At 47.5% G+C, this 12,311-nt stretch overlaps 1 protein-coding gene and 1 long non-coding RNA gene across 2 annotated transcripts in view; one reads left to right on the forward strand and one right to left on the reverse strand.

Moving 5' to 3' along the window:
* MORN1 (MORN repeat containing 1) overlaps window positions 1-12,311 on the reverse strand; it is a 499,511-nt gene that overhangs the window by 359,384 nt on the left and 127,816 nt on the right. The gene's annotated exons all lie outside the window — the stretch shown is intronic.
* Window positions 3,452-6,350, forward strand: LOC147710797 (uncharacterized). Its single transcript, XR_015295652.1, has 3 exons — window positions 3,452-3,557; window positions 4,309-4,437; window positions 6,230-6,350. It is a non-coding gene; the product is annotated as an uncharacterized LOC147710797 (long non-coding RNA).

A 12,311-nucleotide genomic window follows, 5' to 3' on the forward strand; every position in this document is an offset into this window, starting at 1 on the left:
TTAGTCTATAAACTAAGCATGGGCGAATTTTGAGGATCTCGCGTTCGCGAATTTTGCGGATTTGCGGATTCGCAATCCGCAAAATCCGCGAATTCCCGCGAATTTGCGGATTTTTATTTTTTTTTGTGTTCGCAATTGTTTCTGCCAGTTCGCGAGGATTTGGTACTAGTTCGCAATTGCGAACTTACTTGTCGGCTCGCAACGGTCGCGACTATGTTGTTTCTACGTCTGGTTCATCATCACAGCCTCCCAGCACCCTCTGTTTTACCACTGGCACCCTCTCTTTGACCCATGCCACCCTCTGTTACATCAATGCCACCCTCTGGTTCATCATCACTGTAGAAGATGGGGGGGAAAAGCAAGCCCACCTGCCCTGCTTGAACTGACATGAATTAATTTGGGGTTAGTTTATTAACAACACCTGCCCTGCCCCAACTGACAATAATGAATTAGGGGCTAATTAATGTGTCACTGAAAGAATTTAAAGTTCCAGCCTGGCACCTGCTTGTCTGCTCCTTTAGCTGTAAATCAGGACCTTTGTGGCATACAGTTAAGGTCAGAGCAGGGTCACACAATAGTTGCAAGCAGGCAACCGAATTCTGGAGGGCCCCCTCAGGAAGCACTACAAAGAATCGTTACAAATCATGAGGTTGACCTTTTGCACCTGCTCATTGCTTTTGCTTTTGCTGAAATCATTTTTCGGTTTTTTTCGCGCTATTCGCGGGGCGCGGCGTCGTGCGAAACCGACCGCGGAAGCCGCCAATTCGTGCGAATGAGCATTTTATTTTTTTGCGGCTTGTTGTTTCGCGAGTTTTTTTGCAGTATTCGCGAGCCGCTTGCAGCGCAACACGCGAATTTACCCCAAGGTCGAGTACGGGCGCGGCCATTTTGTTTGCGTGACGTATTTCCGTTTCCGCCCGCTATGTATAATCTCGCGCAGTAAGCGCATTGCGAGTAGAGGTTCGCACGAGATCGCGCGGGAAATCTAGAGGTTCGCACGAGATCGCGAGGAAAATCTCGCACGAACTTACTTTTGCGCTCGTGAACGGGCGCCGGCCATCTTGTTTTTCATTCATTTCCTGTGTCTGGGCATGGTGTTTAATCCTCTTGGTATCTTTGCCATCCTTTGCTTGTTTTCAGTTTTTTTTTTACGATTTTGCTTCTTATCTATCCCTCTCTTTTCCTAGCTGTATATTTTTGTCTTTTCTGCTATTTTTCTTTACTTTTAAACTACTTTTTTAAACTCTTTTCTTTTCTTCTTCCCTATCCTATTCTTTCTTAATTTTCTACTTCTTCCTACCTTACCTGCCCAGACCATGGTCAAGCCAGGCGCCGTGAAGCTGCCCAGGCACTTGAGGGCCGCAGCGGCGGCGGGGAGTAGTGCTGGACCCAGTGGCAGGACAGCATGCGGGAGATTGAGGGGGGAGCAGGTGACGCGACGGGAGATCTTCAGCCCGGAGGAAGTGGGCGCGCTGGTCTACTTCGTCCAGCGCCGCCTGCCCAGGACCATCGCGGGAGGCGGCAGGATCGCGGCCGGCGGCTACAACATGCGGGAGCGCCGGAAGCGGTGGGAGAAGGTGTGCTGGGCCATATCCCACCTCTACGGGGTCCAGCGCACCTACAGCCAGGTCACCCATCGCTGGACGGACCTCCTGGACCGCGAGCGCGACCTGCTGGACCAGCTCGGCTTGGAGATCCCCGGGCTTGGTGAGTAGTAGTAGCCATTTAATCACTCACTACTATGATGTTTTCTCCTGCTCTGTGTTGTTGTATTGCAAATATTTGTTTTTTACATGGAGCAAGCCAATAATGCCGCTGATGACGATTACATTGTAGTTAAATTATATTTCAAAATCTTCTGTGCATTTCAGGTGCACTGCTCTCCTTCTCAGTGGCGTTGCTACTATGCTTATTTGTTTTCTATTTCGTGGTCTCATTGGCCTGAGTAACTATTATGTATGAGTGTACTTTACAGAACTGCGTAATGCTAGACACTAGGGGGCAGATTACATTTACAAGCCCCTTGCGCCACGTTTACGTTGCCTTGCGTGACGCAACAGCGGCGTAAACGTGCCGCATCCCTGCGAGTCATTTACAGCATGACGCATCTAGGGAGATGCGTCACGTTATAAAGCCATGGGCCTGCACCACAATGGGTGCGTTCCTAGTACGCAGGGTGGGCGGTCCAGCGGCTGTGCGCCTCGCAAAATTGCCTGCGTGAAATGTACAAGATTTAACGCAGGCACTTCTGCGACGCTGCTACGTCAATTCAATTCCTTATGTCTGCTCGAAGCAGGCGAAAGGACTGACACAGCATGTTAAGTATTGGGTGGCCCTGAGCATTACTGGAGTTGCATTGCGTTGGCGACGTGACTCCAGCGATGCGCCGCTCTTACGTGACGAGATGCCTCACGCAAGTGCCTACCCTTGCGCCAGGGCGCGCCGCATTGTAAATGAGGCACATCTGCCGTGTCGCAAGGGTAGTTTTGCGTGACGCATTTCATCTGGCGCATCTCTGGAGATGTGCCAGAACGCGTAAGTAAGTATGCCCCTAAGGGGCAGAATTGCAATTACCGTCGCATCCCTGCAAAGTAGCAGGGATGCGCCATTAATTGTGCGGCCCGCTACCACCACCAAACATGGTGCGCCGTATTTGCAATGCGGCGCACCATGGGCCCAAAACGTCACCGAAGCTTTACTGCTGGAGTTGCGTCGCAACAATGGCGCCGCTCCATCAATGCTCTGGGGTACCCTATCTCCCCAATGCTGGGTCAAGCCGTACGTCTGCTTCAAGCAGGTGCAGGGTTTGTGTGACGCATCATTGTCCTAAAGGTGACTGATTGATATTTTGTAGATTTCCCTCAGCCACTATTAGGATGTGTTCCAGCGCAGGAATGCCCTCCCTTGCGCCGGAACGCCCCCTGATGGCGCAGGGCTTTATAACGGGATGCATCTCCCAAATGCGTCACGTTGTTATAATATTATACGCCGCACCATGGCGCCCTTTTTTGTTTAGCTGCTGCGTCACAAAAGTCACGCAAGAACGGCGCAAAAGAGCCGCAAGGGCTTAAATCTGCCCCTTCCTTTGTAACCCTGACAATAAGAAAAATAGTGGCGGTGGATTGATAGTTTGACTATTTAAATGACTGGTAATGTAGCAGGCAACTGTTAGTGTTGTCACTGATCTGACTGAAATCACAATGGAGTTTGTCTGTCACTTTGCGTCTTGCCTGCGGACTGCTGCCTGCCAGTCCTAGGAGAACGTTTCAGTACTTTGTTTAGTGAGTTACGTGACTTTCGAAGTCACAGGTCCGCAAATAAATGAAAAGTAACCATAATCAATATAATTTCGCAGAAATATTTTGTTATTGTTCTTTTGAAATGTTTGATTTGGTTGACATTGACAAGCAACAATCATCCATGTTTTCTGTTCTTTCTTTCATGTTGTACGTCAGCTCCCCCCAGGGGCGAGAGGAGGACACAGGAGCAGCAGGCGGCGGATGCTGTTCATCAACAGGGCCAGGATCGGGCAGGCGAGGGCTCCTCTGCTGGCCCCAGTAAGTTTTCATTTTAGACTAGTACCTATTTTTCCTAGCGTTCCTCATTTGACTTTTTTCAAAATTGTCTTTGCTCTTCTTGTAGACTGTATCTAAATTCTTATCCTGCCTCTACTATGACTCCCTGTGGTATTACTAGATTATTCTTATTAGTCTGTCTGTGTAGCTAACTAAGATTGCACGGTTGGCGAAACTCCCATGATTCTAGTCAGCAATAGCTCTATCAACTTAGTGCAGTCCTCTGGGATTGTCCATAATGTCTTTTGAAGTGTTCTATCTGGACTCATGCTTGCAAAAATTGCAAAACCTTTCGCTCAGTCACTCTAGTCTGGACCAAAAAACACAGATTGTATTTAAGTTTAAAAGCTTTATTAAAAGTAAACACATTTATTAAAATGAAGTCATAATAAAACTAAACGTTTAACTGATAATGGAAAAGTGGTTAGTGCTGACGATTAATTGAAGACATTTCTTGTGGTCGAGCCGAGCTCTCACCTGGTTTCAACTTGATCTTGTTGTTAGAAGTCCATCTTCTGTCTGTGTGGAGAAAAATGGTGCGTGTTAAAAAAACAGCCTTCATCAGTTGTGCCAAAAAGTGCAGCAAGACAACCTTCCCTGGAAAAAGGGACATTTTTTTTAACTTTAACGTAGACAGTCACAAATTACATTGTTTTCACATGTCTTCATTCCTAGACCAAATACTAGTGACTAGTGAGTGCTTTATTCTAACATTCTTAAATGTACTTTGTAGGTGGAACATCTGGTGGCGGGGCCAGTGTGGAGGTGGTGGTGCTCGACACGGAGGCGGAGGGCGATTCTTCAGGGGAGGAGGCGGCGGCGGCAGCTGTGAGAGTTGAGACGGTGGTGGTGGCGGCCAGAGGTAAGCTCTTATATATTCCTTACTTATTGAGATTGAAGACTAGCTGGGAAGGCAAGAATATGAGATGCATGGCTGGGTGAATGATGAAGCAATGATGGGTGGAAGGACAACAGCCTGGGTGGGTGACACAGAAACTGTATGTGTCCATATACCTGGATCATGCTACTATCTGACTCTTAGATAGCATATGTGTATCTAGAGCAGGGGTACTCCTAGTACGGCCCGCGGGCCGGTGGTGGCCCGGCAAGCCTTCCTTGGCGGTGCGCAGACCTTGCAGACAATCACTGCTCCCCCGGCCCCCACAGAGCAGAGGCTTTTTTGTATTTCACCTGTTAGCGCCCCTGCATCTCCACTCTGACAATCACTGCTCCCCCGGCCCCCACAGAGCAGAGTGGAGATGCAAGGCCACAAAGAGGTGAAATAGAACAAAGCCTCTGCTCTGTGGGGCCGGGCAAGCAGTGATTGTCAGGGTGGAGAAGCAGGGGCGCTAAAACAAACAAAGCCTCAATAATATGTTAATGGTCTTTTAAAGACCTGTTAAGTACTTTGGTGTTGTTGTCTGTGTGTGCGCGTTGAGGAAGCGGTCTCAACCCGGGCTGAAGGCTGACACAGATAGACACACACACAGTGAGATGACAGAGGGGGAGGGAGAGGGAGGGCAGGAGGGAGAGAGAGATGGAGGGAGGGCAGGAGGGAGAGCAGGAGGGAGAGAGATGTATGTAAATGCTGGGTCTGGTGGCTCAGTGGATGAGGGCATCTGCTGCAGGGACCTGTGTGCAACCTCATGGTGACAAGTTATCGTTTTGCTTTAGCCCCGCCCCCTCTGACTCCGCCCCCACCAGTGCGGCCCTCGGCCCCAAACTACACTGTAAATGTAGCCCCTGAGAGAAAGTTTGTGAGTACCCATGATCTAGAGAGAGTAGACGGTCAGTGGATGAACTAAGTGTAACTTTGAAGAGCATGTAACACTGCACCCGCACGTCCGTTCCAGTGTAGGAAAGGCAAGGAAAAGAACTTTTAATTTTGTCCAAATACTACCATAAATAGTAGCAGTAGTTTGTATTGCAAGCACTGCATAGATCCGGTTATTATGGTGGCCACTCCCTACCTCTCTTAATAAGTTTAGTAGTACTCAGTCATTCATGTGTGGATGTATCACTGGTCACTCAATAAAAAGCAAAGCACCTAAAGTCATCCCATATATAAGCAAAAACATCCCATGTGAAGTGATAGATAATCAGATTATTTATCTTCTTCAATTTTCCATTTCTAGTACTCATTTCCACTGTAGGGTGAAAGTTAAATTAATTAAGCAGTAGCCCTTGAGTTGTAACAGAGTATTCTCAGTGCCACCCGTAATAGAACAGTAAGAGCATCACCACCTGCATGTACTGGACGGGTGCAGTAACGCAACGGCAACGCAAGTCTAGGTCACTCCTCATGGCGTGCGTCTCTTTTTCTCGGGTGCAAGTTTACCGCGCTGGCATTATGCCGGCTTGCAGAAAATAACGTACCAATTTTCCAAAACAAGAGATAAGAAGAAGAATAAGACTGGTGTACTTTCATAGTCGACTCCAATGGAAGTCCACAGTGCTCGTAGAATTTGTTCCTTAAACTCCCACTAATGTTAGAGCAAGGATGAAGAAGTGTGAGGTTAGATAGATACTGGCCTCAATAGTTATGTAATGCGCTTGCAAGTTGCTAGTTGTACTGCAGCACAAATTTCTGCTGAATGATTGAGTTAATGTTAAAGAGCATTGGTTACAGACTATGTCTTTCTTTCTTCATATAGGTTCTCCTTCCAAACGAACAAGGAGGAAGGAGCTGGCTAGAGCGGCCCGGCAACGGAGGATCGAGGCCACTGTTGCGGAATATCGGCGGCTGGTGGCCCTGGAGGACGTGGAAAGTGTGCAGTCGACAACTACAACAACGTCGTCTGCATCGGCCTCCGTGGCCCCACGGGCTGCCACCCAGCACAGTGGTCCACCCAGACTGAGCCGGGCTGCCAAAGGCAAACGCCACCGCCGAGCAGCAAGGCCAACAGCTGCCTCTCACAGGCATTGCACCTGCAAGGCAGTGAAGGCACGCCTGCGCCGCACTACCCTGATGGTGTCCCGCCTTCAGCAGGAGCTCGCCTTGCTCCGCGAGGAGCATGATGCCCTGGCCCAAAAAGTTAACAGCATCCACCCATAGTGTCCCTTGCCCCTTTTTTAGAGACTTTTGGGGGGTGGGAATTGGGAGTTGGGTTTTTGGGGACTTTTGAAGGACAATCGTTGGGGTTAGGGAGGGTCTTGCGGGAGATTATTTTGTTAGGGATATAAATATACTTTTTCAAACTTTATCTGAGCATACCTGTTTTTTACTGCTTGCCTGGTGGGTGGGGGTTTAACGTTGACTGTTTTCCTGAAAGTTTAGTTCCATTTTCTTCCTTTAAGTGTAAATGCCCAAATGTTTTCAACACTAAGTGCCTCTCACAGACTAAGTGAAGTGAAACCAAGAGTCCTAGGACTTTAGTAGTACTACCTTCAGTCTCTCGTCTCTCGTACTAATACTCCATTATACCCCCAAACCACCAAACGCTTATCTTACCTGTAATTTGTGTTTGAAAGTAGGGCTAGACCCAGGGCTGGCTCCACGGGAAACACCGAATAACGTTGGCAATCTTGGTCGGATAAAATTTCCTCATAGCGGTGGTACTAGTGGTGTGACACAGTGGCAGTTGCATGCCTATGAAAAAAAAGAAAATGAAATCTGGTTTGTCCTCCTGAGCAATTCAACGGTACAACTGAGAATATAGCAGGTGACAGAAGTACAGTAGAGCAGTGCCACATTGTAGCCTAACAAATGGTAAAGTATAACTACTAATTCGGTTGAAGTTCTTTCACATTAGCAATGGTTCTTTGTCAAGCAGAGTAAGAATATATCCTCGGATTTCTTCACCAGCCTGTTGCTATCACCTTATCCTCCCCACCCAGCAAGTGTGTGGATTTATTGCTGTAATAATAATGTAGTCACACATCAATCAAAACCACACAGCCCGGGGGAAGAGGGTTAGGGTTTGAAAAATGGATGGGTACGGGGGTTTTTGGGAAAGGTTTTGGGAGACAAGAAAAAATAGCACAGCATAGACAAACTATTGTGAACATAAACAAATCTTTGGGTACAAACCTATCCATCAATCTTTGAAAGTGCATGCACCACTGCATGCATGTCAGTGAAAAGTAAGTAGTACATTCGACAACTGTGGAAAGAAAGAATGCGACAGTACAGGGCCTGTGTGGAATTATTGATAACGATATTCAACATAAGGTCTCTGTAGCCAGATACCCGAGAGCCTTGCTGGTCACTATAAATCCATTCACAACAACACTCAATGGGGTTGGTCTGGAAGGTGTCAGGTTTACTCCCCGTGATCCAGTCGATGCAAATATGGTTCCACCTCCAAATGTCACCAACACCCAGAAGTGTAAACACAGGGTGTTCGAGCCATTAGGCGGGGGAGAAAAATAACAAACTAAAATAAAAAATGTGGGATGGGTAAAGGTAGGGTCAGCAGGGAAAGGATACCTGTAACAGAAGACAAGACAGGCATCAGTGAAGTGCTGTCCTAACATACAAGGGTACTCTCATATAGTCTCACTAAATAACCAAGGAAGTAGACAAGTACCTGAGCACCAAGAAAACATGACCTTGGATAGGAAATACTATAGCCCTTCTGCCACAATCTGTGAGGAAGGCCTAAGAAACACATAAACATATAGTTAACGAACACACTCCTGTCGCACCAAACACACTCGCGTTATACTAAGACATCAAACCCACTACTCACAACATACCACAAACTTGGTAGAGGACTCAATGTACAAAGGGGGTTCCAAATAGTCAAAGCAAAGATGTATGGTCCAACAAAAAGGAAGAGGGAAACGGTAGTGTGTAGGAAGCAAGAACTACAACACTGCGCTCTCTAAGTAATGACCCAGTAGAGAATCTTTGGTGAAGGTCAAACAGAAAAACGTAGTTGCGACCACCACTGAATTCTGCCAACAACACACCCCACGGTGCACTACACAAAGAGAACTGGGGTAGCCTGTAGTTACCTCACTACATGCCCAGTTATGGAGGTCCTTTGAAATACACAGTTATACAACGGAGACGCGTAGTTGTCCTTACTACCGCGCTCCGTTTTAATAGTACAAAAACGATCCCCGATGTGAACGCTAACACGTGGTATAGACCGCCACTGTGCTCCGCCACACACAATTCAACCAAACAGGAATTCATCAAAGGTAGAATTCTGTTAGAAAACAGTCACAGAACCTCCCTTAACAATCCGTTCAGGCAGTAATCAGCTGACCGCACCGGCGGCCGAAGAGTTTAGAGCGGCTTTACCTGAAGACGCGTGAAGTCCGTCTACCGCCAAGGACAGAACACGGAAGCGCTCCCCACTGAGCCTCAGGGGGGGGGGAACCGGGGAAGGTGATAGTCCACAGGAGACACGATAGAAAAGCATGCAGAGCGTCCGCTCTCATGCCGGTGCAGAACAGAAACCAGAATAACGCGCAACAGGAAGCGCGTCTGTTCCCCAGATAAACTTCCTGCAAGTCTCCCGCCTACTCATGGGAAATGTAGTTTCATAGTACGGTAGGCGCTTAGGGGCTGCGTAACCTGACAGAAGGTATAGTAGATAGAAAAGGAGAAATTGCTTTTTTTCTAGGTGTCCCCTCACTCACCAGGGTTGCCCCTTGGTGACATGCTTCATCATTGGGGCCATCCCAGTCCTTTACGGCCTGGGGCGTGCTGCGACTTGCGAATTACGTAGGAGCACTTACAAATGACTATGTGTGGTGCAGATGTGATAGTGGAGTGGACTAAGTGATGTGTTAAGGGATCAATTTAGAAGCCTAGAGAGAGCCAAGAAATGCAGTCACAGTCAGAGAAAAAGGCAAGGGATACTGAATCTATGTGGTTGTAGTGGTCCTGTTGGAAGTGGTAAGTAAGTTGCCTGCAGAAAAAAAATCCTCCTATTAGCGGCACTCCTCCATTGCAGCCGACGCTTCGTCCATCGATGTTGGTCACCAGAAGACACCCTGTAAAAAAAAGCACAGCATAGACAAACAATTGAACATAAACAATTCTTTGGGTACAAACCTATCCATCAATCTTTGAAAGTGCATGCACTACTGCATGCATGTCAGTGAAAAGTAAGTAGTACATTCGACAACTGTGGAAGAAAGAATGCAACAGTAAAGGGCCTATGTGTAAATTATTGATAACGATATTCAACATAAGGTCTCTGTAGCCAGATACCCGAGAGCCTTGCTGGTCACTATAAATCCATTCACAACAACACTCAGCGGGGTTGGTCTGGAAGGTATAGTAGATAGAAAAGGAGAAATTGCTTTTTTTCTAGGTGTCCCCTCACTCACCAGGGTTGCCCCTTGGTGACATGCTTCATCATTGGGGCCATCCCAGTCCTCTACGGCCTGGGGCGTGCTGCGACTTGCGAATTACGTAGGAGCACTTACAAATGACTATGTGTGGTGCAGATGTGATAGTGGAGTGGACTAAGTGATGTGTTAAGGGATCAATGTAGAAGCCGAGAGAGAGCCAAGAAATGCAGTCACAGTCAGAGAAAAAGGCAAGGGATACTGTATCTATGTGGTTGTAGTGGTCCTGTTGGAAGTGGTAAGTAAGTTGCCTGCAGAAAAAAAATCCTCCTATTAGCGGCACTCCTCCATTGCAGCCGACGCCTCGTCCATCGATGTTGGTCACCAGAAGACACCCTGTCCACTGCCTGCCTGATGCTGAATTGTGGCTCGCTACTGTGAAGCCTGACTCCATCCTTTTTTCCCCATTGCAGAGACTGAAACCCGGCCTGTAATTATTCAACGAAAAACAGGAAGTGATATAATATTACAACACCACTGATAAATAAATATAAGGTATGTAGGCTGTGGAGTGCAAAAAGTCACAATTTGATTTTCCTAGTAGACAGTACAATATTTTTGAAAGTGCGTACTCTGAGTCACCTTTTGAAGGATAAATAAGTATGGGCAAATTAATGTAGCGGATCTTGCCCCTCAAGCTAGGTGTACTGTAAACTGTGTTTTAGAACAAAATTAGATCTTCCTAGCAGTGCTCCCACCCAGACCCTTACTAAAGCCAGTCGCAAAAATGTAGAAGACCCCCAATCAAATCTCAAAAAACGAGGCCTAGCAGAAAACTGGTGACAAAACTTACTTTGGAAGTAAAAGTAGGCCGAAGTACCCCCTTCCTAATTACCCATTACCCACCGTGGATTGCATTCAAACCACTTGCAAGCAACCAAGCAAAAGTAGCCATAGCCAGCATCGCTCCAAGACTCGAAATCCCCCCCACTCAAACACATGCAATAGAAATACTGCTAACCCTAACGAACCCTAAGTTAAGAATAGTGGCAAAGGCTTTCTTTAACTATGCCAAATCCCCCCTTTCCCACCATGGATTTTCTTCAAATGACTTGCAACCAAAATTACACATTCTCACGAGTGCTCTAAGACCCCAGAACTCAGTTGGAAAAATCTAGAACACCCCGAAACACATGCAATCCTGCTGCTAGGGCTAACCCTAACGAACCCTAAGTTACAAAAAGTGCCAAAACTAAAGGCTTTTCCGCGCGGATTTTGTCCCAACCACTTCTACCCGGTATTACACCTTCCCAGGAATGCCCCAAGACCCGTCACAACCCACCCGCCAAGAAGCATAACACCCCCAAACAGGCCAAAAGCAAAATCTCATACTTGCAATATTTCTGGGCCTTCGGTCCAAACGCGCTGCGTAGCTAGGCCATAAGTCGGGGTTGGCACGACGGATTTCCTGAAAAGCAAATGCAATCAAGATTAGAGTGTCCCAGCAGTGCTCCCAGACCACGAAACTCACCCACAAACACCAGGAAGCCCCCCAAACAGGCCCCCGAAAACGCTACATAGAGCAAAATGTCAGAAATAGCCAAAAAAAAAATCGGCCTGGATTTTGTCCCAACCACTTCTACCCGGTATTAGACCTTCCCAGGAATGCCCCAAGACCCGGCAACCCACCCGCCAAGAAGCATAACACCCCCAAACAGGCCAAAAGCAAAATCTCATACTTGCAATATTTCTGGGCCTTCGGTCCAAACGCGCTGCGTAGCTAGGCCATAAGTCGGGGTTGGCACGACGGATTTCCTGAAAAGCAAATGCAATCAAGATTAGAGTGTCCCAGCAATGCTCCCAGACCACGAAACTCACCCACAAACAGACGGAACCCCCCCTAAGAGCACCTCAAAGGCAAGCAAGTCATCAAAAACACAAAAATAATTCCGCCTGGGATTTGGTCCAAAACACTTTTATCCGGTATTAGAGCTTCCCAGCAATGGCCCCAGAGCCGTCAACCCAGGAGAAAACGAGTAGAAGACCCCCAAACAGCCAAAGAGCAAAAGTACAAAAATGGGGACTTAGTCAATTTTTCACAAATTTCCCAAATCATTCAGCGCGCGCTCTGCAGCTAGGCCCTAAGTCCCCTCTGCCACCATGGATTTGCTTCAAACCTCTTGCAAAGTAAAGTATATATAGCCAGCAGTGCTCCCAGACCACGAAACTCACCCACAAACACCAGGAAGCCCCCCAAACAGGCCCCCGAAAACGCTACATAGAGCAAAATGTCAGAAATAGCCAAAAAAAAAAATCGGCCTGGATTTTGTCCCAACCACTTCTACCCGGTATTAGACCTTCCCAGGAATGCCCCAAGACCCGGCAACCCACCCGCCAAGAAGCATAACACCCCCAAACAGGCCAAAAGCAAAATCTCATACTTGCAATATTTCTGGGCCTTCGGTCCAAACGCGCTGCGTAGCTAGG

Source organism: Lissotriton vulgaris, chromosome 5 (assembly GCF_964263255.1).
Source record: "Lissotriton vulgaris chromosome 5, aLisVul1.2, whole genome shotgun sequence".
NCBI lineage: Eukaryota > Metazoa > Chordata > Amphibia > Caudata > Salamandridae > Lissotriton > Lissotriton vulgaris.